The sequence below is a fragment of the Erinaceus europaeus genome, chromosome 14 (assembly GCF_950295315.1).
Source record: "Erinaceus europaeus chromosome 14, mEriEur2.1, whole genome shotgun sequence".
In the NCBI taxonomy this organism is placed as follows: Eukaryota; Metazoa; Chordata; class Mammalia; order Eulipotyphla; family Erinaceidae; genus Erinaceus; species Erinaceus europaeus.
The window spans coordinates 26,486,190-26,504,884 of NC_080175.1; the positions used below are offsets into that span (position 1 = coordinate 26,486,190).

The window sequence follows — 18,695 nt, forward strand, 5'->3', positions numbered from 1 at the left end:
CATGAATGTAAACAGACTAAGGGGACAGGCAGTGGCACACCTGGTTAAGCACTCACATTACAGTGGGCAAGGACTCAGGTTCAAGCCCCTGGTTCCCACCTGCAGAGAGAAAGCTTCACAAGTGGTGAAGCAGGGCTGCAGGTGTTTCTCGGTCTCCTTCCCTATCTTTTCCTTTCCTCTCAATTTCTGTCTCTATCCAATAAGAAATAAAATATTTTAAACAGACTAATCAAATCCTAAGACATCCAAAGCCCTGACATAACTAATGAAACTTCTAAGCAGTCAGTTACTGCCTGACAGCTCTCCCTCTCTACCTCTCCCTTTCCTCTCAATTTCTCTGTCTCTATCCAATAATAAATAAATAGATCTTTTTTAAAGGAGGATAAGGTACAAGGTGAAAGTGACTATTCAGTCATAGTTATAGCCATAATTCTTATTTCTTTGAAGAAGAATACTTCCTTTAACATTCTCTAGGACTATTATGACTCAAATGGGTTCAAATTAGTCTACTTTCAGAATAGATGAGCCATCCAGAGGGAAATAACCATAAAATAGAATTGTTCAGTCATAAAGGAAGGAGGACTGGGGGAGGCAGAAATCCTACTCTTAATAGCAAGATGAATAGACTTGCATTATGCTAACTGAAATAAGTCAGAGAGAAAAAGATATTATATGATATCATTTATATGTAAAAACTTTAAAAAGTCAAATTCATAAGAGCAGAGGATAGAATGGTAGTTCCCAAGCAACTGAGGAATAAAGGAAATGAGATGGGCTGGCAAAGGATAGTGTACCTGTTTGCCATGTGCACAACCTGGGTTGAGCCTGGCCCACCAACACACTGGTGCTGTGGTGTCCTTCCCCCTCTGTCTCTACTTCTTACTCTCTGAAAAAAGTTGGCTTAGAGCAAGCAGTAAAGCCCAGGCAAAGACCAAAAAGAAAAAAGAAAAGAAAAATCAGTAAATTCTAGAGTGTAATTCAGTTATAATATAGCACTGGTGACTATAATACCTCATGATAAGCCTGATAGCTGGTAAAGAGTGGATCTTAAATGTTCTCTCATCGCGCGCGCGCGCACACACACACACAAACTATTAACTATGAAAAGTAATGGATGGGATAAGGGGTAGGTAATATAATGGTTATGTAAAGGCCTGAGGCTCTAAAGTCCCAGGTTCAATCCCCCATACCACCATAAGCTAGAACTGGTAAAAAAAGAAAAAAGAAATCATTTTTCAATATATATGCATCAAATCATGATGCTATTTATATAATGCTGGAAAAAAGAGCAATATCTAACAGGCCTATAAGTAAATGAGCAAGAATATAAATAAAGTGGTTGGCAGAACAATTATATTGAAACCTAAGTTGACAGAGAGGAAACACAAAGGTGTCCACAAGTTCCTGAAGGTCAAGGCACCTCAGTGCTCTTCACAGACGCCAAGAATAGGGGAGAATAGGTACCCTGACTCAATACCCTCTTCAACCCCTTGCCCAAGAAATAATAATGCAGAGACTAATTCAAGCCAGTGCTGGAATAGAAGAAAATAACAGGCTCTATCAGTTTTTTAAAACTTTTTCTAACAACTTACAGAAAGAGAGCATGGGAGATAGCATCAAGGTTATGCAAAAACTCTCATGCCTGAGGCTCTGTGGTCCCAGGGTCAATCCCACACACTACTTTAAGCAAGAACTAGGCAGAGCTCTGTTAGGGAAAAAAAAAAAAAGGAGAAAAGTAAAACAATCTACAGAAAGAAAATCAGCTTTCCAAAACAATATGTGTCTGTCTCTCTCTATATATATATTTTTAAAGACTTTAAAAATTATGTTTATTCATTTATTGGACAGATACAGCCAGAAATTGAGAGGGAAGGGGGTAACAGAGAGGAAGAGAGATGGAGAGACACAACATTGCTTCACCACTTGTGAAGCTTTCCCCTTCAGGTGGGGGGCCTGGGGCTTTAACCCAGGTCCTTGCACTTTGTAACATGTGCACACAACCAAATGCGCCACCAGCCGGCCCCCTGTATCTATATTTTATGTGATGTACTAATACTTTATAATCTATTTCTCTCTCTCTCTCTAGTGCCCATTGTTTTATCAAAAACAAACAAACAAACAAACAAAAACAAGGAAGTACTCAAAGGGTCATATAAAAGAAGCCAATCAGATGGGACTCTCACTGGCTAAATACTAAACAATTTGCACATCAAGAATAATGCAATTAATTGTAAAATGCTGAATAAATAATATTGGGTTGTAGAAAAAGTCACAATGTATTTTTCTATGTCCTATGGGAAAAAAAAAGCCTTATAACTTTTCTAATCGCCTGATGATTCAAAAGGTAAAAGAGGGAATCTCGGGGCGGGGGTAGATAGCATAATGGTTATTCAAAAAGACTCTCATGCCTGAGGCCCCAAGTCCCAGGTTCAACCCCCCACACACACACCACCATAAGCCAGAACTGTGCAGTGCTCTGGTATTTCTCTCTGTGTCTTTCTCTCTGCATCTCTCTCAAAAATAAAATAAATAAAATACTTTAAAAAAAAAAAAAAGAGGGAATCTCTCCTTTGTTACTACTACTGGTCATTATTAAAAATAACTCATAATTCTATAAACTGTTGATGAAAGGAAAAGAATTAGACATTTTCCCTGCCTTTTTAGGAGAAACTGTGGTTCATCTAACTGATTAAGGAAAACAGTTCTTTATAGAGAATGCAGAGTACTACCTAATAAATGAACAAATAAAAGAATGAGATCATCTGCATTATTCTACAACCTGCAGTGAAATAAATAATCTTGGCAAGGAATAATTTTCAGAATTAAAAAAAAAAATCACAAAGTTGGGGCTCTGGAGACTCATACCACCATAAGACAGAGCTGAGCAATTTTTTTTTTAAGTTGCCACCAGGGTAATCAATGGCACTTGGTGCCTGTAGATGAATCCATCACTCTCAGCAGTCATTTTTTCCTTTTTTTTTTTTTCCTCTCCTATAGAAACAGGGAGAAATTAAGAAGAAACCTGTAGCACTGCATCACCATTCATGAAGTTTTCCCCCTGTAGGTGGGGACTGAGGGCTTGAACATGAGTCCTCATACATGGGTTCTCATATATATGTGCTCTACTGAGTGAGTCAACTTTTAACTCTCTTTTTTTTTAAATATTTTTTATCTATTATTTATTCCCTTTTGTTGCTCTTGTTGTTTTATTGTTGTAGTTATGATTGATGTTGTTGTTGTTGGATAGGACAGAGAGAAATTGAGAGAGGAGGGGAAGACAGAGGGGGAAAGAAAGATAGACACCTGCTGACCTGCTTCACCACTTGTGAAGCAACTCCCCTGCAGGTGGGGAGCCAGGGCCTCGAACCAGGATCCTTATGCTGGTTCTTGTGCTTTGCGCCACTTGCGCTTAACCCACTGTGCTACTGCCTGACTCCCTAACTTTTAACTCTTTCGAGGGAGAATGAGGAGGGAGAAACAGACAGAAAGAAAAGAAACATCTCAGTTCTGTTCTACTATCCATGGAGCTCCCTCAGTGCTACGCATGGTGCTACCATGTGGTGTCAGGGCTCAAACCCAGAGCCTCATGATCTTCAAGGTGTGTACTCCATTGAGTGAGCTATCTCTCTCAAACCTGTCATTTGTCCATAGAGAATAATGAACGTTCATGAAAACGTTCACATAGATGAGACCTTCTTACTCTGTAACTCCTTATCAAGAATCTTCAAGATTTTATGGCCTAAGAGGTAGCATAATAAAAGAGCACATTTGGTTTACTGCACCAAAGTAAAGGACTCTGGGAAGGAGGCTCTGCCCTGGTGTATGATGGTGGAGTAGGATCTAGGCTGGAGAGTGAGAGCATTTTGATATGTGTCGATACACATGTAACAACAACTGTATTTACTGTAAACCATTAATCCCAACCAAAAATAAAAGTAAATAAAGAAAGAAATAATTGCAAACATGAGATCCTGAGTTGATCCCTGGTACTGTAAGCGCCAGACTAATCCTCGGTTGCTTCTTTCTCCCCCCCCATTAATAAACAGGTCTTCCTAAACAAATGATTTCCAAGTTTTAAGTTTTTCTGCCAATTAATGACTCATTTTCCATGAAAAGGAGGGATAATCTGTGGAGAGATTCTTTACCAATGCTAGGAAGTCTCATCTGTCTCTCGACTTTTAGGGCTTTTTCTTTCCCAATTCAGACCCATCACAGATAACACTGAAGTTCTCTGGATCCTTTTTCTCCCCAACAAATGTCCCCAACTACCCTCAGCCTTCAATTCCCAAGCTTCTTTCCAAGACACCTGGAAGCGAGCTGCATGGCTGACTGCAGAAAAGCACCAGCTCCCATAGTACATCTGGCCCTGCTTTTCTACCAAATCAAATGCCAATGTATTGCCCTCTGATGTACAGTCTATCAGGCTACTTCCTGCAAGTCCTGACTTCACACTGAGGCAATAATGTGAGTTCCACAAAAAGGCAAGTAATTGCTCAATAAGCGTGGAACAAGGGAAGGTCAGTTGCGATGTGTGCACATGTGCCAGCCCTTCACAACTCAAGTCTACACTGGTAACAGTGGTAACAGAAGAGGCATGCAATGAGAAACCCGCCAACAGGCAGTCAGGAGTGCTTGTCCATCTCAGTTCTTTGGGATTTCCAAAGAACAAAGTAAAGGAACAAAGATCTCAAGACTGATGAAGAACATCTTTATCTCCTAATTTTCAGAAAAAAAGTAACAAAACAAAATAAACAAAAAACTGCTCTCATCTTTTTTTTTTTTAAACCAGAGCTCTGATCAGCTCTGACTTGTGCAGGGGACTGAACCTAGGATCTTGGAACTTCAGGCACCAGAATCTTTTTGCATAACCATTATATATATTATCTCTCCCACTCTTTCTTAATGAGTTAATCTGAAGTGAAATGACTTTATCTTCATTTTGCTTTATTCCCAGCTTAAACATTTAATGGGTACTAGGAGAATAAAACTCATGCTTTCCACAAGCATATCCAATATCACTTTCGAAAAAAAGAACTTATTGCTCAACAATTTGTTTGGCTTCGTATGTTAACTCTTTTCAGTCACCAGGTTCCAGATGTCATCAGGATGCCAGCCAGGCTTCCCTAGACTGAAGACCCCACCAATATGTCCTGGAGCTCTCCTTCCCCAGAGACACACCCTACTAGGGAAAGAGAGAGGCAGACTGGGAGTATGGACTGACCAGTCAACACCCATGTTCAGTGGGGAAGCAATTACAGAAGCCAGACCTTCAACCTTCTGCAACCCACAATGACCCTGGGTCCATGCTCCCAGAGGGATAGAGAATGGGAAAGCTATCAGGGGAGGGGGTGGGATACGGAGATTAGGTGGTGGGAATTGTGTGGAGTTGTACCCCTCCTACCCTATGGTTTTGTTAATTAATCCTTTCTTAAATAAAAAATAAAATAAAATAAAATAAAATAATAAAAAAAAGAACTTAGAGAGACAGAGAAACTAAAAGAGACCACAGCATTCAAGCTTCCTTCAGGGCAGTGGTAGCCAGATTTGAACCTCTGTTGCACACATGGCCAAGCAGCTCATTACCCAAGTGAGCTATTTCTCAGGCCCTATCACTTTAAGAAATTGAGGTGATTAATTGCATATCTATGAGCATAGAGAATTAATTAGAGAAGACAAATAACTCCTCATTATTTCTCCTAATCAAAACTACAGTGCAGCTTTGGATAAGCAGCTAATGGTAGAGCACAGGAGTTGCATGCATGAGGTCCTGAGTTCAATACTTAGTACATATGAGAGCACCAGGGACAAGGTGTGTAGAAGTCCACATTGCTGGAGCTGAGGCTTACAGTCTCTTTATACCACTCGTAAAAAAATAAATATTAGGAAGTCGGGCAGTAGTGTAGCAGGTTAAGCGCACATGGAGCAAAGCGCAAGGACGGGCAGTTCCAGCCCCAGACTCCCCACCTGCAGGGGAGTCGCTTCACAGGCAGTGAAGCAGGTCTGCAGGTGTCTGTCTTTCTCTCCCCCTCTCTGTCTTCCCCTCCTCTCTCCATTTCTCTCTGTCCCATCCAACAATGATGACATCAATAACAACAACAATAATAACTACAATAATAAAACAAGGGCAACAAAAGGGAAAATATATAAATTTTTTTAAATAAAATAAAGATTAAAACATAGGCTACAGATGTAACTTGGCAGGTAGAGTACAGGACCTGCATGTGGGAGGTCCCAGGTTTGATCATCCACATTGCATAAGTCACAATGGTGCTCTGGAGTGTGTGTCTGTCTCCCATAACATTGTTGTAAAATAATAATACAAAACTACACACAACATTTCAAACATTTTGGCTTCTTTTGAACTTCTCTTGGCACTTGCACTGAGTTTGAGTGGATGGGGGAAAAACGGGATTCCGCCTTACTCCTTATTACAAACAAAGCAGCAGCTGGCTTTCCCTCTTTTTATTCATCTGACTGCTATCATGGCAAGTTGGGCACATACCCAAAGAGAAATTCCAGGTTTCATGAGGTGGCTCTACAAAAGAGGACAAGAGCAATCTGAGGGTTTTTAAAAAATTTTATTTAAATTTTTTTTAAATATTTATTTATTCCCTTTAGTTGCCCTTGTTGTTTATTGTTGTCGTTGTTGTTATTGTTGTCATTACTGTTGGATAGGACAGAGAGAAATGGAGAGAGGAGGAGAGAAAGACACCTGGAGACCTGCTTCACCATCTGTGAAGAGACTCCCCATTAGGTGGGGAGCCGGGGCTTGAACCAGGATCCTTATTGCAGGTCCTTGCGCTTGGCACCACCTGTGCTTAACCTGCTGCACTACTGCCCGACTCCCCAATCTGAGTATTTTTGACACCCACCACAGACCATACTGTCCTTTAACCTCTACTGGAAAGAAATTGGGTGACTTTGAAAGCCAAACTATTAAAAATATCGTTTTTTGTTTTGTTTTTTTTAAAGAGCTCCCTTTCAGGCATATGTAGTAAAAAATGTGCCAGCAGATTAATTCTGATGGCTATGAGTATTTGAATATTAGGGAGAGACAAAGGGAAAGTTGAACCCATAAGAAGTCAAATTATACAGAGCTACTTCTCAGAGTCTTCATCCCTGGTGTATTGCACTAAAGTAAAGGATTTTGGAAGAGGGTGAGACGAGAGTGGGAGTCAAAGGGTGGGAGGAGGGTACCCAGAGCACAATGACAGAGAAAGACTTGGATAGGTGCCAGGAGTGGTGCATAGGCACCTACTGTGAGGAGATGGGAGATCTGTAAACTATTATTTCTCCAATCAAATGTAATAACAAAAAACAAAGTCTTTATTTTCTGATCTCAAGGACAAACAAAACAAGTGTTTGGAAGCACATCTTGATTTAGAAATGAAGAGGATTCATTTGGGGAAGGCCCCAGAAAAAAGAAATGGCAAAATAAAGCTGTCAGAACGTAATTTTTTTGAAGTCACCTTATTTTGATAACATCCTCTGGAGAAAAAAGAAGCATAGTACTGGGTTAGAAAAACTTAGAATTAGGCCCATTCAGATACTGAGCCTGTCCTGCCAGGCCTGAACAAACCTGGGACCTACCATACTGGAAGAAGCTTTCGTGCTAGTGTCTCTCTCTCTTTTTCTCTGTCTCTGTCTTTAGCTGTGGGGTGGGGGTGTGGATGGGGTGAATAAGCCCAAAGCTGTGAAACTCTGGCAATCACACACACACACACACACACACACACACACACACACACACACACACACACTTCACAATACCTCTATTTTCTCCAAGTGCTGAATTATTCAGTTTGAAGCCACTAAAAATACCAAGCTTCTAAGGTGCCAAAATTAGTTTGACTTGTTGCTCAATGATCCCCAAGATAATATAGTCTTATATTTTATTATAGAACAAGAAAGTCAAAAAAGACACAGGAAATAGATACTTAAACATGCTCAATTGTTGCTGAGGACTTATTCTGATGCAGTCTCCGCCCCCAGGTTTTTCTATGCTCCGCTAAATCCTAGAGTGCCCCCTTTCAACCAATCCTGGCTCCGCCCCCAGGTTTTTCTATGCCCCGCTAAATCCTAGAGTGCCCCCTTTCAACCAATCCTGGCCCTACACGTCACCCCTGGTTGTCGCCCAATAAAAAGCCCCCTCACCCCTCCCCGCTCTCTCTCTGGGCTCTCGGCTCTCCCTCTCTGAGGTCTCGCTCCCTGCTCCCCCCCCCCCCCCCCCCGGGTCAGCCATTGCTGGCTGGCTCCACGTGGTCTGAACCAAACCTCCTCCCCCCATCCTATAATAAAGATCTGTGTACCCCTTTGCTCTGGACGTCCGCTCTCTTCTCCGCGGTGCAGCCCGACACCAGACCGCCTCACATCGTGTTCCGTACCCACACCACGCCCGGCCTGAGGTCTCCGAAACCGCCCAGACACAGGTAAGTGGCATCCGCCCGCTTCTGTGGCCCCGCGTTTCCCTCCACCATGGGATTTTTTCCGTTTTATGAGGAGGTGTCCCAGACATTCTATCCTTCTCTCCTGGGACAGGCTTTCGATCTCAGAGACACTTTAATTTTTGCTACACCATGGGTTCTCATGGCTATATTTACTATTTTCAGGATATATACAAGGCCTCCTGCCAAAAGGTTAAGTGACCTTGAGGCTGAGATACAGGAGTTAAAGGATATTTGCTTAGGACTTAAACACCCTAAGCAATCTGCAGTCAGCCCCCAAACCACTGCCTCCGGGGACACGTGTTCGGTTTCTCCTGTGGCAGCTTCCGCTTCCACGACCCCTCCCCCCACTGCCCCTGAAGACACGTGTTTTGCTGCTCCTTTGACCCCTCCCCCAGCTGTCCCCACAGACACGTGTTCGGCTCCTTCTGCAGGCAAGTGTTCAGTCCCTTCTGTGGCAGACACGTGTTCAGTTCCTTCTGCTTCTCTGGCCCCGCCCCCTGCTTCCCCTGAGGCTTCCGGTTCTCTAGCCCCTCCCCCTGCCGTTCCGGTTTCAGCTCTGCCTGCAGCTTCCGTTTTCCTGACCCCGCCCCCGGCCCCTGCTGCCGCGGTTTCAGCTCCGCCTGAGGCTTCCTCGTCCCTGACCCCGCCCCCTGCTGATACGTCACCATTAAGGGACCTAGTGACTGAGATACGAGAGCTAAAGGATATTTTTTCAGCACTTAAGGATTTTAAACCATGTGCAGTCCACCCCGGGAGCTCCGTCCCCGTAGATATGCGTTTAGTCTCCCCTGCAGCCACTACAGCAGTTTCTACTGAACTTTCCACTTCTGTAGCTCCCTCTCCCGTGCCATCAGACCAAATCCACACATTCCCAGTAAACTTGGCCCCTTCTAAACAAAACCCTCAGCCGTGGCAGCCATATTCCTCGAAATAACTTGGAACGCTCAGGCAAGCAGTCAGGGAGGATGGTATGCACTCTCCATGGACCAAGTCCATTTTGAGAAGCTTTTACCAGCATTTAAATACACCACAAGACTGGAAAGAACTGGCTCGTGCTGCACTCCCAGACCCACTCTATCTTCAGTGGCAGGCATGTTTCCGCGATGAGTGCTCTAGGCAATCGCAGGAAAATAGTAACAAACAGATAGAATGGAATTCTGATGCTTTGTTTGGAGCAGGAGCTTATGAATCTGGAGCTCAGCAGGCAGAAGCCAGGTTTCCAACTGGTTATTTTGAACAGGTACGCATCTGTGCAACACAAGCATGGGAAAGGGTGACCACACCTGATGTAGATCCATCAGCTCCCATTAACTCTTTTCACCAAGGCTCTGATGAGTCATTGGCGAGCTTCATCTCAAGGGTGAAGAGAAGCTTAGAGAGAAAGGTTTATAATCCTGACGTCCGCACACTACTCCTGCGCTCTATTGTCTGGGAAGGCATGACACCACAATTCCGTCAGGTATGCCTTAATCTTAAACACCTACACCCAGATAATTGGATTCTAGCGACACAGGAACTTACATCAGGCAATTATGGGACACCCGCTACGACACAGGTCTATGCAGTTGCCCCACGTAAGCAAAACAGGGCCTGCTTTCAGTGTGGTCGCCAAGGACATTGGCGTAACCAATGTCCTGATAAGTTGCGACCACGCCTCCAGTCAGGGAAACCATGCCTCCAGCCAGAGCAACCCCGCTTTCAGTCAGGGAGCCAGAGACCACGTACTGTTTGTCCAAAATGTCGTAAGGGGTTTCATTGGAAGAGAGATTGTTGGTCCCAATTTCATAAAGATGGTTCGCCCCTGAATAGTACAAATTCGGGGCCTGAGATTTTGTGGACCACTCCTGTTTTAGAACAAGGTCACCCTTCTATGACAGTAAAGATAGGCAACATTCCTTTTAAATTTTTGATTGACACGGGGGCAGCAAAGACGATTTTAAGGCAAGAAGAGGTTCCCCAAGATTGGGAACTCATCCCTGGACCCAGTTTACATGGAATAGGAGGGATGACGAGAGCATTTTACACACGAGACTCGCTTATGTGGGAAGACCCAGAAGGTTCTACTGGACACTTCCGCCCTTTGGTAGCTAATATTAGCACCAACTTACTGGGCAGGGATCTTCTGGAATGTCTTAATGTTAGGATATCCACAGACGCCTCTGCAGAGCGTAAAACTCATTCCCGCGATACCAGGTCTATTCAGCACCCCCAATACTAAATGCCACTGTTCGTAGCCAAACACCCCGCTTAAGCTGGCTTTCTAATGAGCCTGTCTGGGTGGAACAGTGGCCTTTACCTAGGGATAAGCTAAAAATTTTAAAAGAGCTCGTCCGAGAGCAGTTGTCCTTGGGACACATTCGTCATTCTCGAAGCCCATGGAATACTCCTGTCTTTGTGATTAAAAAGCGCTCGGGAAAATGGCGCCTCCTTCAAGATCTCCATGCAGTAAATAAAACCATGCAGGTCTGGGGCTCCCCCCAAAGGGGTTTGCCTCTTGCTTCTGCAATTCCCACGGGAATTCCAATCATAGCTATTGATATACAAGATTGTTTTTTCTCTATCCCCTTGCATCCGCGAGATTGTAAACGTTTTGCCTTCTCTGTTCCGTCTATTAATAATGCCAGCCCCGCTGATAGATTTGAATGGGTGGTGCTGCCCCAGGGTATGGCCAATAGTCCTACAATTTGTCAGGAGGCTGTTAAATCTGCCCTTGTCCCATATATTCATAAGGGCCTTAATATTTTTCATTATACAGATGATATTTTAATATGGGGAAAATCAGATACAGATCTCTATGCCTTACGTGATTTTCTCATTCCTGCATTAAAGAAAAGCGGCCTTAATGTAGCCCCTGAGAAGATACAGCTAATCCCTCCAATATCCTTCCTAGGTTCAGAGATTTCTCTAACGCAAATTCGTCCCTTAAAACCTAATGTTACCTTCCCTTCTAACCTTACTCTTGCTTCTTTACAAAGTTTTCTAGGAAATTTAAATTGGCTTAGGCAGTATCTCTATCTGCCCACAAGCTGCCTCCAACCACTGTTTGACCTGTTGAAAGGAAACAAACAGCCCTCTTCAAAATGTAAGTTAACTCCTGAGGCCTCCTTGGCACTGGAAAGGGTTAACCAGGCCCTCCAGGACATGCACCTTGTTCGATTCTCCCCCTCCTCTCCGGTAAACCTTCTAATCTTCAACTCCACCCCCACAGTAGTAGGGGCACTGTGGCAAGACCATGGGGTTCTCGAATGGCTTCACACGCCAGTAGGAGGAGCTCCAAGACTCCTCACTGAGATAGATGCGTTAGCATTCATGGTTCGCCAAGGGAGAAATAGGTCTGTGCAGGTCTTAGGGAAAGAACCGGATTTAATCATTCTGCCCTTTTCTCTCACAGATACAGAGTGGCTTATACGCCATCATTCCCGCTTTGCCATAAGCTTCGTGGGGTTTCCAGGACAAATAGATAACCATTTTCCTTCTAATAAATTGATAGCTTCTTTACCTCTTCTGCCTCTACTAGCACCTAAACTTTTCTCTCGGGATCCCATTCCCTCTGCTCCTACAATCTTTACTGATGGCGGAAAAAGGGGAGCTGCTGCCCTTATATATTACCCAGACAAACAATCTCCTAAACCTCTCTTTACTGAGCTTCCTGATAATTCCCCTCAGTACAAAGAACTTTATGCTGTTTTTCTTGCACTAAAAGCTGTACCAGAATCCTTCAACCTTTTTTTCTGACAGTGTGTATACTGTTAACTTACTTCCATGGCTTGCTCGTTCGTATGTGAAAATTGATGACAACCCACTTTCCCCTCTCTTGATTCAAATCGCCTCTATGCTCTGTTCTCGAACCCAACCACTGTATATTCAACACCTTCGCTCCCACAGCCCTCTTCCTGGTTCCCTGTCCGAAGGGAATGCCGCAGTTGACCGCCTTGCCTCCACAGGAACTTTCCCAGTCTCTGTCTCTGATCCTGCTAATTTTCACTCTCTAACCCATGTTAATCTTAAAGGCCTTCAAGCTCGATTCCCTGATGTTCCTATATCACAGTTAAAACATATCCTCGCTACATGCTCTTCTTGTGCAAGTCTCATAAAGACACCTGCTATCCAGACCCTTGGGGTTAATCCCCGAGGTTTAAAAGCTAATGCTATTTGGCAAATTGATGTCACCCACATACCAAACTTTGGCAAACAAAAATATGTGTTTGTCTCAATTGATACCTTTTCTAAATTTATGTGGGCTACAGCTCAGACAGGAGAAAGTGCTAAAAAGCTTGTAAGCCATATGCTCTCTTGTTTTGCCGTTATGGGGGTCCCATTATTTTTGAAAACAGACAATGCACCTATGTTTACAAGTAAACAATTTAAAGATTTTCGTTCCCTCTGGAATATTACTCATACCACGGGCATTCCCTACAATCCACAGGGACAAGGCATTGTCGAGAGGGCCCATCAAACTCTGAAGGCTCAACTAAATAAAGATAAAGGAGGAACATATCCCCCAAATATCCAGCTAGCAAAAGCCTTAACTATGTTAAATCTCTTTAATATTTACAATAACTCAGCCTTACCCCCTATTATTCTTCACTGGCAAACACCATCTACCCTCCCATCTATTAAGGTCAAATGGAGAGACCCACTCGATAAAGTTTGGAAAGGGCCTGACCCATTATTGACCATGGGAAGGGGTTTCGCATGCATTTTCCCTCAAAATTTCTCTAAACCTGTCTGGGTTCCTGCCCGCCATGTCCGACAATACCCGCAGGATGGCGCTGTTATTCCTGAAGAACAAGAAATAACACAAGAGGACCAGATGCAGGATACATCCCAAGATCCATAATATGGCATGGCAGAACCTACAAAAGTTGGCTCACAGAGCCCTCTCTCCTACCCCTTCCCTGAATGTCTTATGTTATGAATGGCCAGTTGTGTTTTGTGAGTGAGTGTGCTGAATGACCAAAAATTTTTTGTATGACCCATCTGCTCAGAAGTACTCTAAATGTTAAAACCATTGTTACTAACATGCATTAACTCTCTAAGTAACCTGAGTCTGCTTATAGTCCAAAGTCAATTATAGTAAACCTCTAACTTGTTACAAGTTTTATTGTTTTTCACAAGTAAGTGATTACAGCTATCAAGCCTTCATATGAGGAATCATCTGTTCATACGGTAAGGTATTAAACTGTAAGAAGTTCCTCCATATCCAACCTATGTGAATTAGCAACATTCACATATTCTTGTAAACTTAACTGGTGTATCTTGTCTTGCCACCATAGGCCTGCCTTTGTCAGCCAACAATTTAAAGATGTTTCTCTTTATAACATCACCCATGCCACGGACATCCTTTACTACCCCCAAAGACAAATGGCTGTTCCCCTGGACATCACATTCACTGACTGCTTCCCTTAGACTTGAGATATGCTCCTACCTCTTCATATCAATGGATACATTCCCCCTTCCTTACCTGTATACCCTTAGTTGTGGGACCCTAGCTTGTTTTACTTCTTCTGCTCACAGTAGGTCCTATAATTCTTTTTTTTTTTCAACATTTTAAATTTATTTATTAATGAGAAAGAGAGAAAGAACCAGACTCACTCTGGTACATGTGCTGCCAGGGATCGAACTCAGGACCTCATGCTTAAGAGTCCAAGGCTTTAGTCACTGCATCACCTCCCGGACCACAGTCCTATAATTCTTAACAAGCTCATGGCCTTTTGCAGCAACAGATTGATGCCATAAAGATGCAACCTATACAAAGTCACTATCATAGGCTGGACATGGCAGAATATTGAGTTGCTGTGGAGGATTTGCCCCCCTCCATCAGAACGTCCACCATGTAGAGGGCTGGCTAGCCAATGATGGGTAAGAGGAAACTAGCGCTATCCAGTCAACCTAAGACAGGGCATCTGGTACTACTGGGCAAAAATGACCAGGTGTTCCAATGACGGGTAAGACGGAAGGCTGATCCCCAACCTAAGACAGGCACAGTCCACCCTGCCACAAAACAAAGTCCGCCAAACATCAAAACATGATATAAGACAGGGGGACATGTGGGGAGCCACATGTGCCCTCAAGGTTGCTATTGGCATGGCCATAGAGTTTATGTTAAAAGATAGTTCCTGGGAATCGGGTGGTGGCGCAGCGGGTTTAGCAAGAACTGGCTTGAGGATCCCAGTTTGAGCCCCCGGCTCCTCACCTGCAGGGGAATCACTTCACAGGCGGTGAAGCAGGTCTACAGGTATCTTTATCTCCCTCTGTCTTTCCCTCCTCTCTCCATTTCTCTCTGTTCTATCCAACAACCACAATATCAGCAATAACAACAATATAATTACAACAAGAACAACTAGGGCAACAAAAGGCAAGATACAAGATACAAAAAAAAAAAAAAAAAAGGGATAAGATAGTTCCCGCTTCCCTACACCTTAGAGTCTTTGTTAAAAGATAAGGTCTTTTTCCCCATGAATCACCCAGGACCTTCCAGATGACTACCATGACAAATAATATAAAATATAATCATAAATGAATAGGAAAGATACATCCCCCAATACTCAGTTGGTCAAGGCACCAAACCTCTTCTTCTATAAAGCATTCAAATCAGATGCCCTGCTAACCACGAGAAGCAGATTGTTTGTGTTTCTTTCACAGGAATCCCGGAAAAACCATCTGAACCCCTGCACACCCTGACGTCACTCACTAGATGGCACGACTACCGTGGCACACCCCCCGAAACCCTAGATGTCACTCAACGCGATCTGAAGAATCTGATTCGCAGACTCCAAGGACAGAACCTTTTTACTGCCTGTCTGCCTTTTCTGCTTTTGCTTTGACCTGTCACGTTTTGGCGGTTCCAGCTCACAATCTACAGAAAAGCAGAATTCCAGAGGCTGACCTTCCTCATGCAGCATTTCATCCCCTGCCATTTCTCCCCCTAGTCGCCTACTTTGGACTGAGACTTCTATCGGACTTGCTGGTATACCCTTTGGACACTTTAGACAATTTTACAGCAGCTTCCTTCCCTTCACGTTGCTGGTTTTTCATAGACTGATCCTGAGTAATTCATAGACTTTACAGACTGTTGCCTTGAGGACTATACAATGCCAAATATCCCCTATGTTTGGTGGGTCATGCCTCCCGCCTCCCCCTCATTATGTACCCTTGCCCCTTTCCCCACCCAAACAGGGAATGCTCCTTTACACACCAATCCTTCCCTTCACACCACACTGGCTTTTACTTCTCCCCTACTTATCTCTTCCTATTTTGTTATGTCATTTAGGCTTATGCCCAAAAGGTTTCTGCCCCATGATAGTCTTTTATAGACTTTGTACATCTTATGCTATTACTAGGTAGAAAGATAGAAAAGATGTAGAGATATTGTGAAGAGATGGTTGAGCAGGCTGCGCTTAAACCTATGAGATGAGTCTCTCCAGGTAAGTCTCTCTCTCTAAAGAGGGGTTGAGCACAGGAGGACGCATAAATCTCACAAGGTTGGCAGCCATTTAAGCCTTCCCCCCTCCACAGAAAGTCCTACATCTTCCCACCCGAGCATGGCATTCCTCTAAAACATTTAAGCCTGCTCCATTTTTCTTTACTGTGTCCATTTAGATATAAAGGGATAGGAGGAGATGTTGCTGAGGACTTATTCTGATGCAGTCTCCGCCCCCAGGTTTTTCTATGCTCCGCTAAATCCTAGAGTGCCCCCTTTCAACCAATCCTGGCTCCGCCCCCAGGTTTTTCTATGCCCCGCTAAATCCTAGAGTGCCCCCTTTCAACCAATCCTGGCCCTACACGTCACCCCTGGTTGTCGCCCAATAAAAAGCCCCCTCACCCCTCCCCGCTCTCTCTCTGGGCTCTCGGCTCTCCCTCTCTGAGGTCTCGCTCCCTGCTCTCCCCCCCCCCCCCGTGGTCGGCCATTGCTGGCTGGCTCCACGTGGTCTGAACCAAACCTCCCCCCCCCCATCCTATAATAAAGATCTGTGTACCCCTTTGCTCTGGACGTCCGCTCTCTTCTCCGCGGTGCAGCCCGACACCAGACCGCCTCAACAACACTCAATCTTACTTTTTTCAACACTCAGCCCATTACATGAATTTTTCTGCCAAATGTTATCACACCTGGTTCTCTCTTAGGCCTTCAACAATTCACAAGCTCATTTCCAAGTGGGACAAAGCTAATAACTCATCCAACCTTCTCATGCTGATTAATAATGATATATTGCTTACTCAATCACTTCCCAAACTATAGAGCCCTATAAAAAATGAAAGTATGGTCCATTCTCACCCCCAAGTGCCACTGGGTCTGCAAATCTGTGGTGAAGTGGGTCTCTGTTTTGCAGAATAGGATTTAAAGTTGTCAAAAACAAAGCCTACTTCAAGAAATGCCAAGTGAAATTTAGAAGACAGTGAGACAGTAAAACTGACCACTATGCTCTAGGTAATCCAGGATAAAAATAAATACATCACACTCAAATACAGGATCATAGCTCATGTAACCAACAGAGATATCATTTGTCAGACAAATGCTTACATCTATATAGAAGGAGATATGAATGTTTGTGTAGCTTATGCCCACAAATTTTCAAAGTATGGTGTGAAGCTTGGCCTGACAAATTATGCTGCCACATATTGTACTGGTCTGCAGCTGGCCCACAGGCTTCTCAACAGGGTTGGCATGGACAAAGTCTATAAAAGCCAAATGGAGGTGACTGCAGATGAATACAATGTGGAAAGTATTAATGGTCAGTCTGGTGCCTTCACCTGCTATTTAGATGCAGAATTTGTCAGAACAACAACAGGAAATTTTTAAAAAATGGGGGGAGGGCTAAAGGGAGCTGTGGATGGATGTTGGGCTATACTTTACAGCACCAAACAATCCCCTGGATATGATTCATAAAGTAAGGAGTTCAATGCAGAGGTACAAAGGGAGTACATCATAGGTAAGAACACTGCAGGCTATATGTGTTACCTAACAGAAGAAAATGAAGATGCTTATAAGAAACAATTCTCGCTCTAGGTGGTACAGTGGCTAGAACATTGGATCTAAGAGCAAGAAACAATTCTATATATATATCAAGAACAGTGTGACTCCAGACATGATGGAGAAAGTGTACAAGAGGGCTCACACTGTTATACGAAAGCATCCAGTATATAAGAAGAAGCCTAAGAAGGTAATTAAAAAGAAGAGGTGGAGCCATCTCAAAATGGCTCTTGCCTAGACAAAAGATAGAATCACTCAGAAGAAGGTAAGCTTCATCAGAGCTCAGGAACAGGATGCCGAAAGCTAAAATGATTTTTTACGGATACTTTCCAGATAAAGACAATAATAAACTTATTGATGAAGCTAAAAAAAAAAAAGTATGCATTCCATCAGTATGAAAGATAATTATAGAATTATTTTTTGTACCCAAGGCTTCACTGTTCCAAGTTAACTTTTTCAGAGAGAGACAAAAACAGACATATACACACACACACACACACAGAGTGAGAGAGGGGAAAAAAATTATATATATATATATATATATATATATATAGTACCAAAATTCCTCTATACTATATATATATAGTACCAAAATTCCTCTCAGTTCAGTGGGGGCCAGGCTCTAACCTGGTTCATACATGAGACAAAGCAGAAACACTGCTTAGATGAGTTTTCATGTTGGCTCAACTCTAGTAATTTTTAAAGACATATATACATTACATGTACATTATGTATGTACATATATGTATGTATATAAGTATTATCACCAGTGTTATCACTGGGATTCTGTGCCTACATGGTTCCACCACTCCCACCCCTTTTTTTTTTAATAGAGAGTGAGAGATTAAGAAGGAGAAAGAGAAAGAAGGAGAGACACAAAGCACTGCTCTACCACTCACAAAGCTTCTCCTGTATAAATGATCCCACGTGGTGGCCGGGAGCTAGAACCCAGCTCTCTCTGCTTGGTAAAGTGTGTGCTCTACTGTTCTCCTATGTATTTATTTTTATAAGACCAGAACACCACCTGGCTACCTGCAGTGCTGGGGCTAGAACCCAGGACCTCACAAGCAAAACAGGTACACTAATTGCTGAGTCACCTCCCTTACCACCACAAAGTTGCTTTTCAAATAATCTTTACTCAACATTTTCCCTAATGTTCAGTGACCACTGAAGCCTTTTCCCCCCACCCCACTTCCCAATCATGCAGTTGAAACAAATTAAACTTTGAGATGAGGTTATCTACAAATGGCACTGCTTCTACCTAGAAGGTTATTTCT

The 18,695-nt window shown here is 43.3% G+C and overlaps 1 protein-coding gene and 1 pseudogene across 9 annotated transcripts in view; one reads left to right on the plus strand and one right to left on the minus strand.

Moving 5' to 3' along the window:
* The window catches only part of GBF1 (golgi brefeldin A resistant guanine nucleotide exchange factor 1), a 183,975-nt gene that overhangs the window by 130,827 nt on the left and 34,453 nt on the right, over nt 1–18,695 (minus strand). The window lies entirely within an intron of this gene.
* On the plus strand, nt 3,658–17,817 carry LOC103120477 (large ribosomal subunit protein uL18-like; annotated as a pseudogene).